This window comes from Ochotona curzoniae, unplaced genomic scaffold (assembly GCF_017591425.1).
Source record: "Ochotona curzoniae isolate NIBS_2020 unplaced genomic scaffold, NIBS_Ocur_1.0 contig_1274, whole genome shotgun sequence".
In the NCBI taxonomy this organism is placed as follows: Eukaryota; Metazoa; Chordata; class Mammalia; order Lagomorpha; family Ochotonidae; genus Ochotona; species Ochotona curzoniae.
In genome coordinates this window covers 15,832,104-15,849,875 of record NW_024465023.1, presented here as the reverse complement: position 1 = coordinate 15,849,875, position 17,772 = coordinate 15,832,104, and the positions used below count along the sequence as shown (strand labels likewise).

At 41.1% G+C, this 17,772-nt stretch overlaps 1 protein-coding gene and 1 pseudogene across 1 annotated transcript in view; both read left to right on the top strand.

The window, feature by feature from the left end:
• The window catches only part of TSPAN7 (tetraspanin 7), a 106,116-nt gene that overhangs the window by 45,532 nt on the left and 42,812 nt on the right, over positions 1–17,772 (top strand). The gene's annotated exons all lie outside the window — the stretch shown is intronic.
• LOC121171022 lies at positions 7,176–16,672 on the top strand (annotated as a pseudogene).

Sequence of the window (17,772 nt, the reverse complement as noted above, 5' to 3'; positions counted from 1 at the left end):
GGGGTCATATTTTGAGGAACACTGCTTGCATGCTCCCTTTCCTGGAATGGACTTTTTTTTCCCCCTGCAAGTAATGTCCCTCATTTAAAGAAATTAGCCTTCATGATGAGAGACACCCATTCATTTGACCAGCTCTATAACAAAAAGTTGTCTTTATGGTGGGGAGTAGTGGAGAGAGGGAAAGAATGGACACTGGGACAGACTCATCTTTATCTTCTATCTTCACTCTCTGTGGGCTCCTGTTAGAGAACTGGAATGAAGGAATTAGAGTGAGAAAAGAGTTTGCAATGCAGGAAGAATGGACCTTGAAAGTTTCTAGTGCAGGTAGAGGAGGAAGGGGTACAGGGAGAATCAGGCCCTTGCTGAGGGCTGCAGGATGGCACAGACTGGCCGAGCAAGAAGCATGAATTGTAAATAATCAGGAATGTAGACAACTCCATAAGCATGTTTGGTGAAATCAAAATCGATTAAGTTGACAAGCATTTTACACTTAATTTCTTGCAGAAATGTAGCTGCCAGCAACTCTTGGCCACCCAGTGCTGTTCCTCCTCAGATAGATCAGTGAACCTGACTCGTGCATTTCCGGAGGATGAGTGAACTTCAGAAAGCCCCTAGGCTGTCAGCAGACTGACTTCCTTCTACTGAGTTTTTTGTCTGTTAAAAAATAAAGAATGGACCGCTAGAAGGGTGGGTGCCCTTGACCCATGGCATTTAGTTGGATCAGGATTGTTGCAGTATAATTGCCCCCTTGGAATCACTTGCTTCATTGTCTAAGCATGAGGGAGGAACAGTGAGGAGGGTTCAGTCCTGCAGTGGTGCCATGGCATTACCCAAAGAGTCTTGAAGTTAATTTTGTTGCTCGGTAAGTTTAACAGTTTAAAGGGCATACATTATTCTATCATGTAATCCTTTGAGAGCTTTGCTTCTAGGCCCAGGGGCTTCAGCAGCCACTGGGGACAGACCTGGTTGTATGGCATTGCGTGGGGGCGGAGAGGGTGGTCATTGGTCAATAGTGTCTGTGGGTTGTGATAGGAAGGGAGGCATGCTGGGGTGATTTCCAAAAACCTGTTTATCACAGACACACATCCTTCCCTCTGTCTGTAGTGTAGACTTTGAAGGATGTGTGGCAGGTTTTCAGTGCTAAATGGCTTAGACATGGCCTCACCATTGTGTATTCTCCTGCCTTCTAGTCTAGTACATTCCAGAAATGCCTATTTTGTCGGGGGCTGTATTGTGAGCAGATTACAGGTGCTGGGAACACCGTGCAGGTCTCCCATGTTGGCGACAAAAACTCAATTTCTTGAGCCGTCACTGCTGTCTCTTCCAATCACTGACAGGAAGCTGGGGTTGAGCTGGAATTGGGACTTAAACTCAGAAACTCCGGCATGCAACAGCTTCGACAAGAGCTATTCTAAAGCAGCCACATCTTAAGTAGAAGGCTCAAGATGTGAGAACTAAATATCATCAGCAAGGGTAGCATAAGTTTGTAAAGATTTCTAGGCACTTTAATTTACACTTAGAACACACAATTTCATTGGCAGCATCTTATGTTTTACTTTTGGGGATAATCTCCATTTTTGTAAAACTATGTTTGACACAGTGATTCTCAGCAGATACCAGGACATGCAGCTAAGTTACTGTAAAATTGAATTGAAAGATAAGATGGGGGCTGGCCCTATGGTACAGTGGGTGAAGCCACCATCTTTGTTGTCAACACCCCATATTGGTGTTGATTCAAAACCCAGCTATTGCACTTATAATCCAGCTCCCTCCAGGTGCACCAGGAAAAGCAGTGGAAAATTGCCCATATGCGTGGGCCTCTGCCACCCACATGGGAGACTCAGGTGGAATTCTACTCTCCTGCCTTCAACCTGGCCACTTCCAGCTGTTGCCATTTGACAAGTGATCTTTCTCTGACTCTGTCTCTCTTTCTGTAACTCTGCCTATGGCTAAATACATTAATAAATCTTAAAGGAAGAAAGTTAGGATTATTTGGGTTGGATGTTTGACCTAGTGGTTAAACTGCCAGCCAGGATGTTTGTATCTCATATCGTGGTGCTTGTATTTGAGTCTTGGCACAAGTCCTGATCCTTCCTTCCCGCAAATGTGCATGCCAGGAGAGAGCAGATAATGACTTACATGGTTGGGCCCCTGCCACTCATAAAGGAAATCTAAATTGAGTTACTGTCTCCTGGATTAGGCTAACTCAGGCCAGGGAGAGAGAACCAGTGGATGGAAACTTCTGTCTCTGTCTCTCCCATGAACTTTGGAAATGACTTTGGTTACTTGGTCATTAGTAATCTTTTTAACTTTTATGAAATACTTCTCTCTCATTTAAAGACTTATTTATTTTGATTGTAAAGGCAGATATATACACAAAAGGAGAGAAAAGATCTTCCATCTGCTGGTTCACTTCCTAAGTAGCCATAATGGCCAGAGCTGAGCTGACCCAAAGTCAGGAGCTTCTTCTGGATCTCCCATGCAGATGCAGGGTCCTAAAGATTTGGGACATCCTTTACTACTTTCCCAGGCCACAAGTAGGGAGCTGGATGGGAAGTGGAGCAGCTGGAATACAAACCTGTGCTCATATGGGATGCCAGCAAGTGCAAGGTGGTGATTTAGCCACTGAGCTATCTGAGTGGGAGAGGCAGACAGACTGAAAGCTCCCATTGACTGGTGCACTTCCCAAATGTTTGCAATGCCTGGGACTGGCTGGGCCAAAGCTAGGAGCTGGGAACTCAATCAAGATCTGCTACATGGGTGGCAGAGGCCCAACCACATGTGCCGTTGTGCTTGCTTCCCAGGGTGCACATTAGCAGAGCTGGTATAGAGAAACTAACTGGTACTAGATTTCAGGCACTCCAGTGTGGGATGTAAGCATCTGGACTGGCATCACAATCACAGGGGCCAATGCCTGCCCCTGTCAGTTGATATCCTTTTTTGGGGGGTAGCTGCTAGTACACAAATACATAAATTAATTTACAAACTTACAAATAACAGGTTTAATGTGAATCATTCTACTTCTTGATTCCTGAAGTCAGAAAAAAAAATCTCAGGTTACCAGACCGTGGCCAGACCCAAGTATATTGATTATTGGTCTTGAAATTAGCTCTTTCAAACAAGTTGACATTGTTTCTGTTTAGCTCTAAGACCAATGCTTTCTTAAATTTTCTTGGACAGAAAGACTGAGGAAAAAATGGTATTACTCTTGCTTTAAATAAAACAACATAGATTTGGCTTGGACTGGGAATGGTATCTGATTATCTGGACTAGGGCTGGGTCTTCTTTGGAAACTTCAAGGGATTGATTACACGTTGGCAATTCCCCTATAAAAGTTTAAAGTACGGCTGTGGTGAGAGAAAGAAAAAACAGTCTTAGCTCTCATTCCTGCGTCTAATTTTGGTTTCTAGGACTTGTTGAAACTTGGTTCTTTCCCCTTTCCCTGCTGTTGATCATGTGATAGTGTGATGTACAAAGCGGCAGGCACATACTACTTGTGTGCTGCTCTGCCTTCTGAGGCTGCGAAGAGGCAGATTTCCTCCTCACTCCCCACAAGTCGCATAGTATGGATGATAGGCTCAAACATCTGGAGTCAGAAGATCCAAGTTTGGCTTTTCTATAACTTAGATGATGCTTGGCATTAAATCTAAAAGGAATTGTAATTCGGTGTTGCCTTTTTTTTTTTTTCCAAATTATCACAGTTGAAGTTAATTCTCTTCACTTCCCAGGGAGACTGTGGAGAGCCCGTGTGAGATGGTGCTTTGTAAGTCCTGTAGTGTGATCGTTGTCAGTTTTATCTACTCATACTTGTGTTCCTGGCAGCACCTTGGCTTCTGAGAATCTTGACTTTTGTGGTAGTGATGACAAAAGCCATTGAAGTTAATGTCATCTGGTAAACTTTGCTTCTTCCAACAAAACAAGAAAAGCATTTGGCTCCAGTTACTGAAAATTTCAAAGCTCTTACTATACATTCTGATATTTTCCTGTGATTCGGCTTTCAAAATATCTCATTCTGTTATTTTTCCACTTGCATCATTAGTTGTTTTTTTCTCAGCCTTCTTTCCTATTTCTTCCTATTGTTCCCCCTATGTCTTCATTTAGGGTGACACCCAGATTTTAGTCTATGGTTCTATTCTCCCATGGTGACCTTAGCCCATCTCAAGATTTAAATATCCTGTATATCTTGCAAATAACAGATACTCCTGGTCATCTGGCCTATGTCCTACCACCACCTACTCTACCTTAAATTCTCAATACATCTTCAAACTAGACTAACTGGTGTGCCCTTAAAACACAAGAAACAGTTCTGCCTATAGTTGTACCCTGCCTTAAGTTCCTTTTTCCTTTCTTCTTTCTCTGCCAGTTAGATTCTAGATATTTCTTCATGCCTTTTTTTTTCTGTTTGTCTTCCTTCCCTCATGCTTCTCACAAAGTCATAAGAAGAAATAAATGTTATTACTGGTACACAATCTACTTTGTTGTTACTGTGCTTATTTTGAGGCTAAAAAGCAGACCCAGGGTCACACAGGCAGCTTGCATGGATTCTTGTTCTCTTGGCAAGCAGCTCTATGAGCTTTGGGGTTTCAAAACTGTGCATTGTAGTCATTTATAAAGCTGAAATAATTGGCTGCAGGCAACAGTTACAGTGTAATAATTTATTAGCCATAATTTCCCTCTCAGCATTTGTTTTCTACCTAGTAAGTTATGAACCCTGGCCCTCAATATACTGTTATTTTAAACATCAAGTCACAAAAATGCATCAGGCAAACCAACTGGAGTAGATGTGACTGCCAGATGGATTCTAACCATTCACATCTCTTGAGACTCTTAAAACCACATGCCTGATGTATTGAGCTATCTAAGGGAAACTTGACTGTATTTATCCATTTATTTATTTTATATTTTAATTTATTTTTTTAAATTTTATGATACTTTCCCATGGGCTCTGAGATTTCACCTCTGCCCCTCCCTTCTTATCCCTCTCTCCACAGATTTCCTCTATATTATTACAATAGTATAGTCTTTCAAAAATAGTCACAGTTGATCAGTCTGTTATTTAGGTGTACCTTGACATTATAGCCATGGACACTGGCAGAGAGTCCAGCATCCTATTGCCAGGATATATTTAACTTTCATTGGGAGTCCATCTTTGATTTGGAAGTAGAGATGCATACTACATTGCATCTTTACATTTTGTTGTGATAGCCTGTATTATACAGTTCCTTTAGATGACTATATGCATATGTGTGATTACCTATAGATCTGTTGAGCTTGAATTATGCATGAAGGTTACCTTATATCAGAGAGAACATATTATATTTGTCCTTTTGGGATTGGCTTATTTCTTTTTTTTTTAAGATGTATTTATTTTTATTGCAAAGGTGGATATACAGAGAGGAGGAGAGACAGACAGGAAGATCTTCTGTGATGGTTCACTCCCCAAGTAACCTCAATGGCCGGAGCTAAGCCAATCAGGAGCCAGGAGCTCCTCTGAGTCTCCCACATGGGTGCAGGGTCCCATGACCCTGGGTCATCCTTGACTGCTTTCCCAGGCCACAAGCAGGGAGCTGGATGGGAAGCGAGGCCTGCAGGATTAGAACCTGTGACCACACAGGACCCTAGTGCGTGCTAGGTGAGGAACTTACCATTACACTATCACGCCAGGCCCATTGGGATTGGCTTATTTCACTGAGCATAATAATCTCTAGTTGGATCCATTTTGTTGCAAATGATAGAATTTTATTCTTTTTACTGAATGAGTAGTATCCCATAGTATGGTGATTTTTAGGTTACTAGATTATTTATTTTAGCAGTGGTAAGGTGTATCTGCTTTTGGACTAATACCTGTTGACTTCTGTAAATAGAATCTTAGTAGTAAACAGTAACCTCACACACAGATCACTTAGAAATAGGTTTTAGTTAGTACTGTTCACTGACCTAAGAGAAATTGCCTAAAAATAGTTCCTGGAGCCTAAAGGATTAAGAAGAAATTGAATGATTGTGTCTGATTATAAGTCATTCTGTTTATTGTTCACTTTAATTGAAAAGCAAAATTATAATGTTGAATGTTCAGTCCTCTAAAGTGATTCTCCACCTTGGGTGTATATGGCCATCACCTGGAGTGCTTAAGGTCTGCTGATACTTGGGTTTTACCTTCTGTGGTTCTCATTTAATTGGCCTTGAATAAGACCCGGGCATCAGGATTTTTAAAAAGTTCTCTAACTGATTCAAACATACAACCAAGGTTGCAGAATCCGGACAGTCAAATCTTAAAAAATAATTTTTAAAGATCTAGTTTAACTGTTAGTTTTCTGAGGGAGACCAGGACGTTGTCAGAATTTTCTACTTCTTTTTCGCATTTCTAGAAGAAAACGAAAAATAGTTCCCTCTTGTCTTTAAATATTGTATCTTTCCAGGCTTTATAACATTAGCTACATATACACAGTCTGTAGTTACCCTTGCCTAAGAACATATGTATTTTCAACCCCGTTGAGATTATGAGATTCTTACCAGTGTTCCAGTTTAATCTCTTTAAGCACTGAGACTAGCTCATCATCAGTTGTTGCAGACTTGAGATTTAAACCGTGGTCTTTCTGACTCTAAAACTCTTGGGATTAACCACTGGGGAAGAGTTTGGTAGGAATCACTAAAAGCATTTCCATCTTCTTGGGCACATGGACTATGATTCCAAGTCTTCTTTGGTGTGGTCATGTGATTGAGTTCTAGTCGATACGATGATAGCAGAAGCAATGTATACCACCTCCTGGCCTCCCATGAGAGCCTCCCTTTATTTTCCCATCTGTTGGCTCCAAATGAGGACCACCTTTAGGATGGCTGCCTGCCAAAGACCTACTTAAGAAACTGGGGTAGAGGGGGGAGGTAGTATGTGAGCAGCTAGTCATATCTGAAAATAAATACTGGGTATTAATAACTGAGTAGTGAGAGGGAACTAACTCTTGGGAGTGGGATTGAGAGAAAAAGTGGGATGTTAGTCTTGAACAGCTGAAAGGAGACACGAAACCAAGACTTGACAGTTGGAAAGGAGGAAGAAGCAAATGTACATAAATTTAGACTTATGGACTCTTACTTTCAAAGCTGACTCTGAGAAGTTGAGGGAAGAACTTGGTATCTGGCATGGCAGAGATAGTAAGCCAGGATCTACCATACCATTAACAATGGAGGACTATACCAAAATTGAGAAAACTGGGGAAGGTTCCTATGGAATTATATATAGGGGCAGACATAAAACTACAGGTCAAGTGGTAGCTATGAAGAAAATCAGACTAGAAAGAGAAGAGGAACAGGCTGCTAGTATTGCAATTGGGAAGTTTCTTTATTGAAAGAACCTGGTCATCCAAAAATGGTCACTCTTCAGGATGTGCTTATGCAGGATTCCAGGTGATGTCTCATGTTTGAATTTCTTTTCAAGAATCTTAAATACTTGGACTGAATTCCTCCTGATCAATTTATGGATCTTTCACTTGTTAAGAGTAGCTTGTACCAGATCCTAAAGGGGGTTGTGTTTTATCACTCTAGAAGTGTTCTTAACAGACATTTAAAACCTCAAAATCTATTACTTGGTGAGAAGGGCTGATTTTGGACTTGCCGGATCTTTAGGAATATCTACTAGAGTGTATACGCATGAGGTAGTAACGCTGTAGTATAGATCTCCAGAAGTACCATTGGGTCAGCTTGGTATTCAACTCCAGCTGACATCTGGAGTATAGACACCCTATTTGCAGAATTAGCAACCAAGGAACCACTTTGCCAAGGAGATGCATACATTGATCAGCTGTTCAGTATTTTCAGAGCCCTGGACTCTCCTAATACTGAAGTGTGGCTGAAAGTGGAATCTTTGTAGGACTATGAGAATACATTTCCAAAGTGGAAACCACGGAAGCTTAGCAGCCCATTTCAAGAGTTTGGATGAAAATGGCTTGAATTTGCTTTCAAAGATGGTAGTCTATGATCCTGCCAAATTGATTTCTTGCAAAATGACACTAAATCATCCATGTTTTGATGATTTCGACAGATTAAGAAGACGTAGCTCTCTGACACATTTCCACATATTGTATCCAGGAGGAATAGTTTTATTTTTGCTGTTTACTCTGTTTTTGTTTTGTATGCATTTATTTGTTGTAAAACTTAAGCTTTTCTTTGCTTCTAATTTCAAAACGGTAACTTAAAAATGTAAATACTGGGGCCCGGTGTGGTGGCGCAAGTGGTTAAGGTCCTCAACTTGCACGCCCGGGATCCCATATGGGCGTCGGTTCTATCCCGGTGGCCCTGCTTCCCTTCCAGCTCCCTGCCTGTGGCCCGGGAAAGCAGTCGAGGACGGCCCAAAGCTTTGGGAACCTGCACCCGCGTGGGAGACCCGGAAGAGGCTCCTGGCTTCGGATCGGCACAGCATCGGCCGTTGCGCTCACTTGGGGAGTGAATCATCGGATGGAAGATCTTCTTCTCTGTCTCTCCTCTCTGTATATCCGCCTTTCCAGTAAAAAAAAAATAAATCTTTTTAAAAAAATGTAAATACTGTCCTATACGAATTTAAATATAATTCTGTAAATGTGTATAGGTTTCAGTGTAACAACCATTTGTTATTATAAAGCTATAAATCTAAAAAAATGTGACAGAATGTTGAGTCTTTTTTTTTTCCAAATATGTTCGGTTTTCTTTGTGTTATGTAAGGCGGAAGTTACCTTTGGGAACTTTATGAAGAACAGGTAGTATGAGGAAATAGTACTTTGAAAAAGTGTTTGTTCGACAATGAGAAGAGATACCAAGGAGACAGTAGCAATCACTCTCAGAAATCTATTGATTATGGTAATCATGTGATTGTTATCCCTGCAAAGACTGTGTTACTTGTTCACTATGTTACTTGTTCAGTGCTTAAAAGTATACCTAGGACATGGCAGATTTAGAATAAATAATAGAGTACCTAAAAAACAAATACAGTGCCACTAAGGAAGTAAGAGCTGAAAGAATCAGAGGGTATAATCAGAGAGTGGTTTTAGTGGACTTTTCTTGAGGTGTAGTGTTTCCAGGTGCTGGAAAATGTCAAATTGTGGTCACTGGAGTAGGTAGCAGGTGTGGAGTGGAAGTGAAGCTTTTATGCCACTGGGGTATTTGAGGACTGCTAGCAAGAAGTCGACCTGAATGCTAGGGCGTGAAATAGGGAGTATAATCACCAGCCATCCACCTTTAAAAAGTATGAAAGATTTAGTTCTTGACATTGTTAGGAGGAAACAGAGTGTGGTCTAGGTATTAGCAGATGGTCTAACCATCAGACAGCAGGATGGCTACTTGACAGCAAAAGGGCAATGGTCTGGAAGCTGCACTGGGGCATGAGAAAGATGCTGTCTGTGCCTCATGGCAATGGTTGACGGAGAAAAGGCCACAGAAGGCACAGTATCCTTGGAGGAGATGTAGATTCTGGAGGGCATTAAGGATTCAAGGTCACATTGAGAGAAAAGGAGGCTGCTTCTCAACAAAAGAACTGAATCGCAAACGTCAGGTTTTGGCAGGGAGTTTTATCAGTTATCTCTAACTACATTAATGTTGTGTAACAATCAACTTGGAGAACTACAAACTTAAACGCTTATTATGCATGTCTCTGGGGTCAAGTCGAGGGGTCATTGAAGTAACTCTGATTGTCTTGGTTGGGTTTTCTCATATAACTGGGTGTTAACTGTAAGCTAGTCTCTACCTGCCTTGGCAGGGAGCGCTTTGTCTGTATGTACACTACTCATCTCCTTGGGATACTGGATTTGCTCCGGGATAGCACTGTCCTGGTGACGGCAGAGGGTAAAAGTGAGAGGAAGCACAGTTGTTCAAGCCCCTTTCAAAAGTCTGCTTTGGGCAGGTTTGTGAGTATGTTGATTCAAGCAGTTCCATTCAGAGTGAAGAAATTATATGACAGAGGGTACGATTATAAGGAGTTGTGGAGAATCTGGGCCATTTTGGAGATTTATCATGCATAAGGAAAGTAGGTAAGGAAGAGAAATGGAAGAGACTAACAGAGTTGACATATAGGAATGATCAAAATCAACTGGGGAGTCAATCAAGGATTATAATAGAGCAGCAGAAACATTAGTTCCAGTGGGTATGTGATGGATTGGAAGTGGGCAGTCTGTATCCTCTGAAAGTGTCATCCGCTTACTCTCTTGACCTTAGCTTTCTCATACCTAAGTGGTCATATTAACACCTTTTCATATTGCTAGGTAACAGTGAAATAATACTTCTAAGGCCATTTTGTAAATGATCAGCTCAAGGCACGGGATAGATGAGCTGACAGCTAGCAAAGTCCCAGGCATGCAAGTAAGTGAACTAAAACCATGAGTCACATAGAGGGACATTGGAGGCAAGTGACCATCTGAAGTCTCTATGGCTATTTCAGATCCCTACCGTTGCAACCATGTTTTCAGCTGCAAGTCTCCTAGAAGGAAATTGTTTTATGTTTAGGAGATTACCAGAGTGGTTTTTGACACTAGGACTGATGACATGGTTGATTTCCCCAAGGTAAGAGTTGGACCCTAAACATGTAGTACTGCATGTCTCCTCTAGAGTGCAGTATCTTCCACCTAACTAAAGTCCTCTGGTGGTCAATGTAGGACCCTACCTACAGCTCGTTATTGTTAGAACCTGTGCGAGCCCTATGGACTGAAAAGGGGGAATAAGCCTGCCAACCTGTTAGGGTGGCTTGGGGACCCTTCTTTACAGAAGATGAGCTTCTTTTTACCTAGCACAGGCTTTTCAGATGAAGGAGATGATCGATCTGGCCTGCTTGACTTGGAACCAGGGTTTCTTTTCACAAATTGTTTTCTGCTGCAGTCCCTACCCATTTTTCTAGATCACCTGCATAGTGTGTTTCTTGGAATACAGGGCTAGCAACAGAAAGAGGAGAATTATATTTACTTCCCCAATGAATATGGGACCATTTAACCTAAGAAATTTAGTATAAGGCAGGAAGATACCTGTTTTTATAACTATTCATAGTGGCCAGTAAGTTTTAGCACTTAACATACTTTTTGGTCTTGTGCTAATATAGAGGTGGTGAAGAGCCATGCTGTGTATTTCAGATGTTTTTCTCCATTTTTTAAGGAAGGTTTACGGTTTTTTTCAAGATAAAGATAAATGTGACCTGATTTTAAATGTTCTAATACCTACATTAAAAACAAACAAACAAGTAAGGTACATGAAGTGCCTAAAATACTTTGTGTTCTTTATGGTTCATACTCTAAAATCCAATGTGTGTTCTATGCTTAGAGTACATCTGAGTTTGTACTGGGCACATTCTATGTGCTTAGTAGTCTATGTGCATGTGGCAAGTGGCTACTATAAAGGATAACACAGAACTATTGAGTTAATATAATAATGCACAACTACAAACTCCTTTTTAATAATTCCTTTAAAAGAAGTAACTTTTGGGTGAAAGAGACACTACCTGGAGAGAATATGACAGAACAGGGTAAGGACACATTTAAGCAGATGGAGAATCATTAGCCAGTGTGAAGCAGAGAGGAAATAGGAGAGGACGGACCGAAAGCAGAGGGGTACCTGGAGACTGACAGACATTGGAATACACAAGGGGATACAGAATTCAAAACACTTGTTATAAAGCTTCTTACAAACATTGAGAAGCATGTGATAAAGGAGTTCAAGGAATTTAAGGAGTAAATCACACAGGAAATGAAAAATGAAAGCTGACATATCAGAAATTAAGAATGCAGTGGAGCAAATTAAAAGTACAAAGGAGAGTCTTAGAGTGAATAACGCAGAAGAAAGAGTTTCAGAATTGGAAGATACTTCCTGTCGCTAGAGGGAAAGAAACAAAAAGCTGGAAGCACAGCTGAGTCAAGCTAAAGTATTCAAGAATTAAAGATACTATTAAAAGGCCAAATATGAGTTATAGGAGTCCCAGAAGGTGCAGAAAGAGAAGCTGGGTTTAAAAATGTATTAAATGGGGCCCTAGCAGTGGCCAAAGTCCTCGCCTTCAATGTGCCAGGATCCCATATGAGCACGGGTTCTAATCCCAGCAGCTCCACTTCCCATCTAGCTCCCTGCCTGTGGCCTGGGAAAGCAATCCAGAACAGCCCAAAACCTTGGGTTCCTGCACTCATGTGGGAGACCTGGAGGAGGTTCCTGGCTCCTGGCTTCGGATTGGTGCAGCACTGGCCGTTGTGCTCACTTGGGGTGTAAATTATCGGACGGAAGATCTTCCTGTGTGTCTCTCCTCCTCTCTGTATATCTAACTTTGCAGTAAAAATAAATAAATAAAAATGTATTAAATGAGGGTCAATGTGGTGGCCCAACAGCTAACGTCCTCGCCTTGAATGTGCCGGATCTCCCACATAGGCACTAGTTCTAACCCCAGCAGCCCCACTTTCCTTCCAATTCCTTGCTTGTGGCCTGGGAAAAAAGTTAAGGACAGCCCAAAGCCTTCGGACCCTGCGTGGGAGACCTGGAAGAATCCCCTGGCTCCTGGCTTTGGATTGGTTCAGCTCCAGCCATTGTGGTCACTTGGAGAGTGAATCATCGGATGAAAGATCTCCTATTTGTATATCTGACCTTCCAATAAAAACAAATGAAGCTTTAAAAAAATGTACTCAATGAAACAATAAGGGAATATTTTCCTAATCTAGAGAAGGAATTTGGAAACAACATCCAGGAGGGGCACAGAACTCCCAAAAGGGTTGACCAAAAGTGATCTTCACCACGACACATGATCATCAAGCTGACAGAATTCTTCCAGCCATGCCCGAGAAGAATGAGGCATTTTCAAGGTGAATAATGATGTCCAGGAGAAAAGAACAATGATAACTTTAATTTTCCCATTTTACTGTAGTTGCTTGTAAATTGCCAATTTATTTATTTATATGAGAAACATGGCTAAGTTATAAATCAGTTTAGAAAAATGGTAGCATCCTTCATGTAGTCTGAAGTAATACCATGTGCTCAAGTTTATGATTTATTGTCAAATGTGTAATTGTCTCTAGAGGAAAATACATATTGGATATGCCTCTCTGTTCTGCAACCATGTTTATATTAAATTAATTTTGAAAACCAACAAGTCGATGGCTTATTTTGAAAACTGATCTATACAACCAAGTCATCGTATTCCTGGGAATTTACCAAAGAAAAATGAAATCTGCATATGAGTTATTTGTACACCTCATTTTTCAGGCAGCTCAATTCACAATAATGATGTATGGCATCAACCAAGGTGTGCATCACCTGATGACTGGATCAAGAAAATGTGGTATATATACATGATGGAGTATAAGCAGCTATAAAAGAAGAATGAAATGTTGTCTTTCATCACTGGATGGATTGAATTGGTGACCATTTTGGTTAGTGAAGTAAACCAGTTTCAAGCAAACATTGGGTTTTCTCTGGTGGTGGCTAATATACAGAATAGAAAAAAAAAAAAGAATGCATATGAATGAAGTTGACACTTTGAGATTTGAGTATTGTTTATTCCCCTTGTCTATACTCCTGAGGAACAGTGCGTTTTCTACTTTTTTGTTGTTGAATTCCTTATTTAGCTCAGGGTTAAGCTTGTGATTATAAATTGAAAGAAAGTATGTCATTGCAAAAATTAAAAGAAAAATAAGAGGATGGAGGATAGAGTGGGAAATAATTACAAGTTCTTTAAGCTTCATGCAATGAAGTACATGAAATCTGTTCCCTTTATACATATAAAAACCATTAAATGTACTGAATACACAGGCTTTTCCTAACCAGTATTAATTTGAAAGTATTTGAAAGGCAGTGTTGCAGAGAAAGATGTAGAAACAGATATCTTACATCCACCAGTTCACTTCCCAAATGGGGCTACAATGTTCAGGTTGGGCCAAAACCATGAGCCTAGACCTCCAGTTGAGTGTCCCACATGGCTTGGAGGAACCCAAGTGCTTGGATTATGATTTGCTGCCTCCCAGAATGCACCAGTATGGAGCTGGATGAGAAACAGGGCACCCAGGACTATAAGTAGCACTCATTTGGGATTCTGGTATTGCAGGAGGCAGCTTAGCCTGAAGTACCACAACCCCAGCTCCTCGGTCAGTCCTGATGGTGAGGAATACGCCCTGTGACTATATCCAGAGAGAGGCTGCTTATGGCTATAACAGTATCCTTGATGCAATGCAGTTTAACATTGGAAGACTTTTTAACCTTAAAAATACAAATCAGAACACTGAAGGATAAGCTATTAAAGGTAAACTTGAGAATATGTGCTGACCATCCAGTGAGAGAAGACTGGTTCAGTTCATTAAAGGCAGCAGCCTCTCTGGCCACTTTCTTGGTTCAAAAGCATCAGAGTTCTAGAAGCGAGAAGCACACAATCCCCAAGTAAGCTGATGTGATGTGACACAGAGTTACTTGCTAGGAATATTTCTTAAATTTGTCTTCTTGTAACATCTCTTCTTTTGGTCTTGATGTTGCCCTAGGGAACAAAGCAGAGTAAGCTTACTTGTGCCTGCAGATGATAAACCTTTCAGAGATTTATAGACGTCCAGAAGGCTTTCCTAGTGCTGAAGTCAACTTAATTTAAGCTGTATGTCAGGGAGAAGGTTTTACTTTTTCTACTAATGAGCTGATCTTCCTAATTGATCCAGCCATCAGGTAATTAATGAACACATACTTTAAGGCCTTAAGAGATTAAGTAATGCTAGATATTGGCCTTGAGGAAGCTTGTTCAACAATTAGTATTTTGCATAAATCTTTGTATGAACAATATTAGTTTTAATTTTTATACATGGCTCCAATTAATTCATTGAAATAATTGTTATATAAAAACTTCGTTAACGGGTTGGCACATGGACTATTGGCTGAAGCAGGAATGTAGTTACATTTCCAAGTAAATGTAATTAGTTGACATAATGAGCATTTTTTCCAGCCTACACATTTGCAAAGAAGCACTTTGACATTTTAATCTTAGTTGTAGAATTTAGATGCTTTGCTCACATCAAAGTTAGCTTAATATTGAGTTTATATGGCTAGTGCACATCTTTGTGAGTTAGTACCTTTTGGTTTCTTAAATTTTATTTTGTTTCCAAGTGCTTTCTCAATCTGAATAAAGTAGACCATAGAAGGAATAGTGCAGGCTGTTTGCGAAAGAAGAACAGCATGGCTTGATACAGAAGAACAAGGAAGACTTTGCCTGGAATTTTGAGTTCACAAAGTACAGGTGCCAGAGACCAAGGTCAAACTCTGCAGACAATGGTCCACAGGTGGACAAAAATGCCTGACCCAGGTTGAAGCCAGTGGGCAAGGGGTCTGCAGTTGGGCAATGGTCCAAAGCCACAGGGTTGTGTGCTTTAAGATATGGTTGAGACAGCCACAGACTGACTTCTGGATCTGGGCCACCCTGTTGCTTACTGATCACCAGGCATGGGCTTCTTAACGTCAATATGGAGCATAGCTATGGAAGTTTGCACCTCATCAATCCCTATAATTTAACCCCCAAACAGTTCAATGAAAGGTTGAGGCCTCATGCTTTCTGGGCTGACCTTTCTTTCTCAGAGAAGTGGCCTTCCCTAGGGCTGAGCCGCTTTATCATCTTTCTCTTGTGTCTGTCTCATTCCTTGTTTTCTTAATTGCACGTTCCCTCCCTCTGCAACCGTGCTCATGCTGCTGTGGGCAGTGGTAAAAGCTACCTGTATGTTATGTTTCTATTTGTCTTTACATTGCTTATTTTAGTAACTTCTAAGGTGATATCTACCAATTTGTAAATTGGATTTCATTTAAAATTTTGTTAACCACAGCCTTGTACTGTACTTGAGGTCTGCTAGACTCCTGTTTCAAACTATTCATTCAGATTAGTAGAAGATTAACTGAAGATTATAGTACTATAATCCTAGTACAATAGTACTATAATCCTAGTACCATAGTATTATAATCCTAGTTCATTCTGGTAGATGCTTGAGAGTGTACAAGTGGACATTTTTGTAATCTGTCAGTCTCATTTTCTATTTGAATTAGCTTGCCTGTTAAATATGTATACAAGAATATCTTTAATGTAGTCCTTAATGTAATGTAATGAAGAGTAATTTATGGAAAGATCTGTGAGGAGAAGTACCTGATAAGAAAGGATATGCTGCGTGAACTATATTGAGGAGGGGTGTGGAAAAAGGCAAATTGCCACCCATCCTTAATAATCTAAACCTTTGGCTGACCTGTGGAAGACTTTAAAAATAAATATCGTCAAGTAGTCTATCATTCCACCACACCCATATGCTTGTGAATAATTGCAGGCTTTTGTAAAAGATTTGTCCACATTAGTTTAGAGCTCCGTCTGGCAGCTGATTGAAAGCAGAGCCAGCATTCCTGGTTTCTGTGCCTCGGCTCTCACCTTGTTCCTCTGTCAGGGCTGTGTTTCTGCTCATCTGTGTTTTGTCGGACAGACCCCTGTCCAGTTATTCGGTCAAATCCATGGCAGAACGCCCTATCTTGGAGAGGAGCTGCATTTCATAAGTGAGTAGAAGAGAGCTGCCATTATCACAGCATTGCCCGTGGCTGTACCTGCTTTTTGCAACCTCAGTGTCGAAACTCGGACTTGCCCTTAATCCTTGTCCCCTTTGCTGTAGGAGGGTGCCCACCTGTGCTGACCAGCGCTCTGCAGTCTCCCCATGGGCCCCCTGAAACTTCTATACAGCCTCTCAGGAACATCTAAAAATAGCAAGTCAAGTGCACTTGGACTTTCCCCATCTGTGTCTGCCCTCCAGCTGCTCTTGCGGAGAGGGTCAGGAGGCATCCAGGAAGTAAGCCCTTCCTCCTACTGCAAGGGTAAGGAAACTTCTCTGAGGCAAAGGCCACTGGGGAAACAGGATGTGACCCCTTAGCCAGGGGCATAGGCTTGGTTATGACTCCCTGGTGAACTGCCAGGCAGTGTGCTTGACTACTTGCTGCCTGCCTGAAATGTGTCCACACTCCATTGCAGCCTCGGCAGACTGCTGCTTCTCCCTGTTCAACAGACGCCTGTGTTTTTGGGAGGTGCTTCTATGATTCATGAGTTCCCTCCGTGGAAATTAATTATACCTTTCTTTACCTGGAACTCTCAAGATTGGAAGAGAAAAAAAGCTAATTAGTTCAGTCAATGAAATCAGCTTTTAAAGGAAACACTTCCCAAGATTTAGTTTGAATTTTCTACTTTCGGTTGAGTTCTAGAATATTCTAGTACTGGTTGGGGGTCTTTGAAGGAAGAAAAATTTTTATGAAGTGTCTTCTGTTCAACCCAGTCAAGATTTGCAGGGACAGAGATGGACACACACAAAAAAAATAAATTAAAAAAAAAAGGATAGTCTGTATTCCATTTCCTGGGAAAGGTGATATTAGCCTCTGCTTAAGTTTCTTCAGAAAGAGACACCATTTCCCATCTCTGTTTTTGAGGATTAACAATATTTTGGTTTTTTTAGGAATGCCCTTGCCAAAAAGAAAGGAAAGATGGTAAACTCTAGAATAATCTAAGGTAATGATTATACTTAGTATCTCTTAACCGCTTAGTATGTGCCCTACACACTGTGTGTTACTTCATTTAGTTCTTAGTGGAACATTGTGGAAAGGGCAGTGGTGTTATCTGCATTTAATAGAGGAGGCAACCAAGCCAGATTCTATAATAGAAAATTGAAGAGTGGGACTCCAACACACCCACAAAGCCCATTTACTCAAACACAGTTATACTAGCTGTGTGGTCCTTCCCAGGTGAGGCATGGTGTGGGTCTGCACGACCATTTGTGTTTGAGCTTGGGGGCGAGGAGGAGGGGCACACTGAAT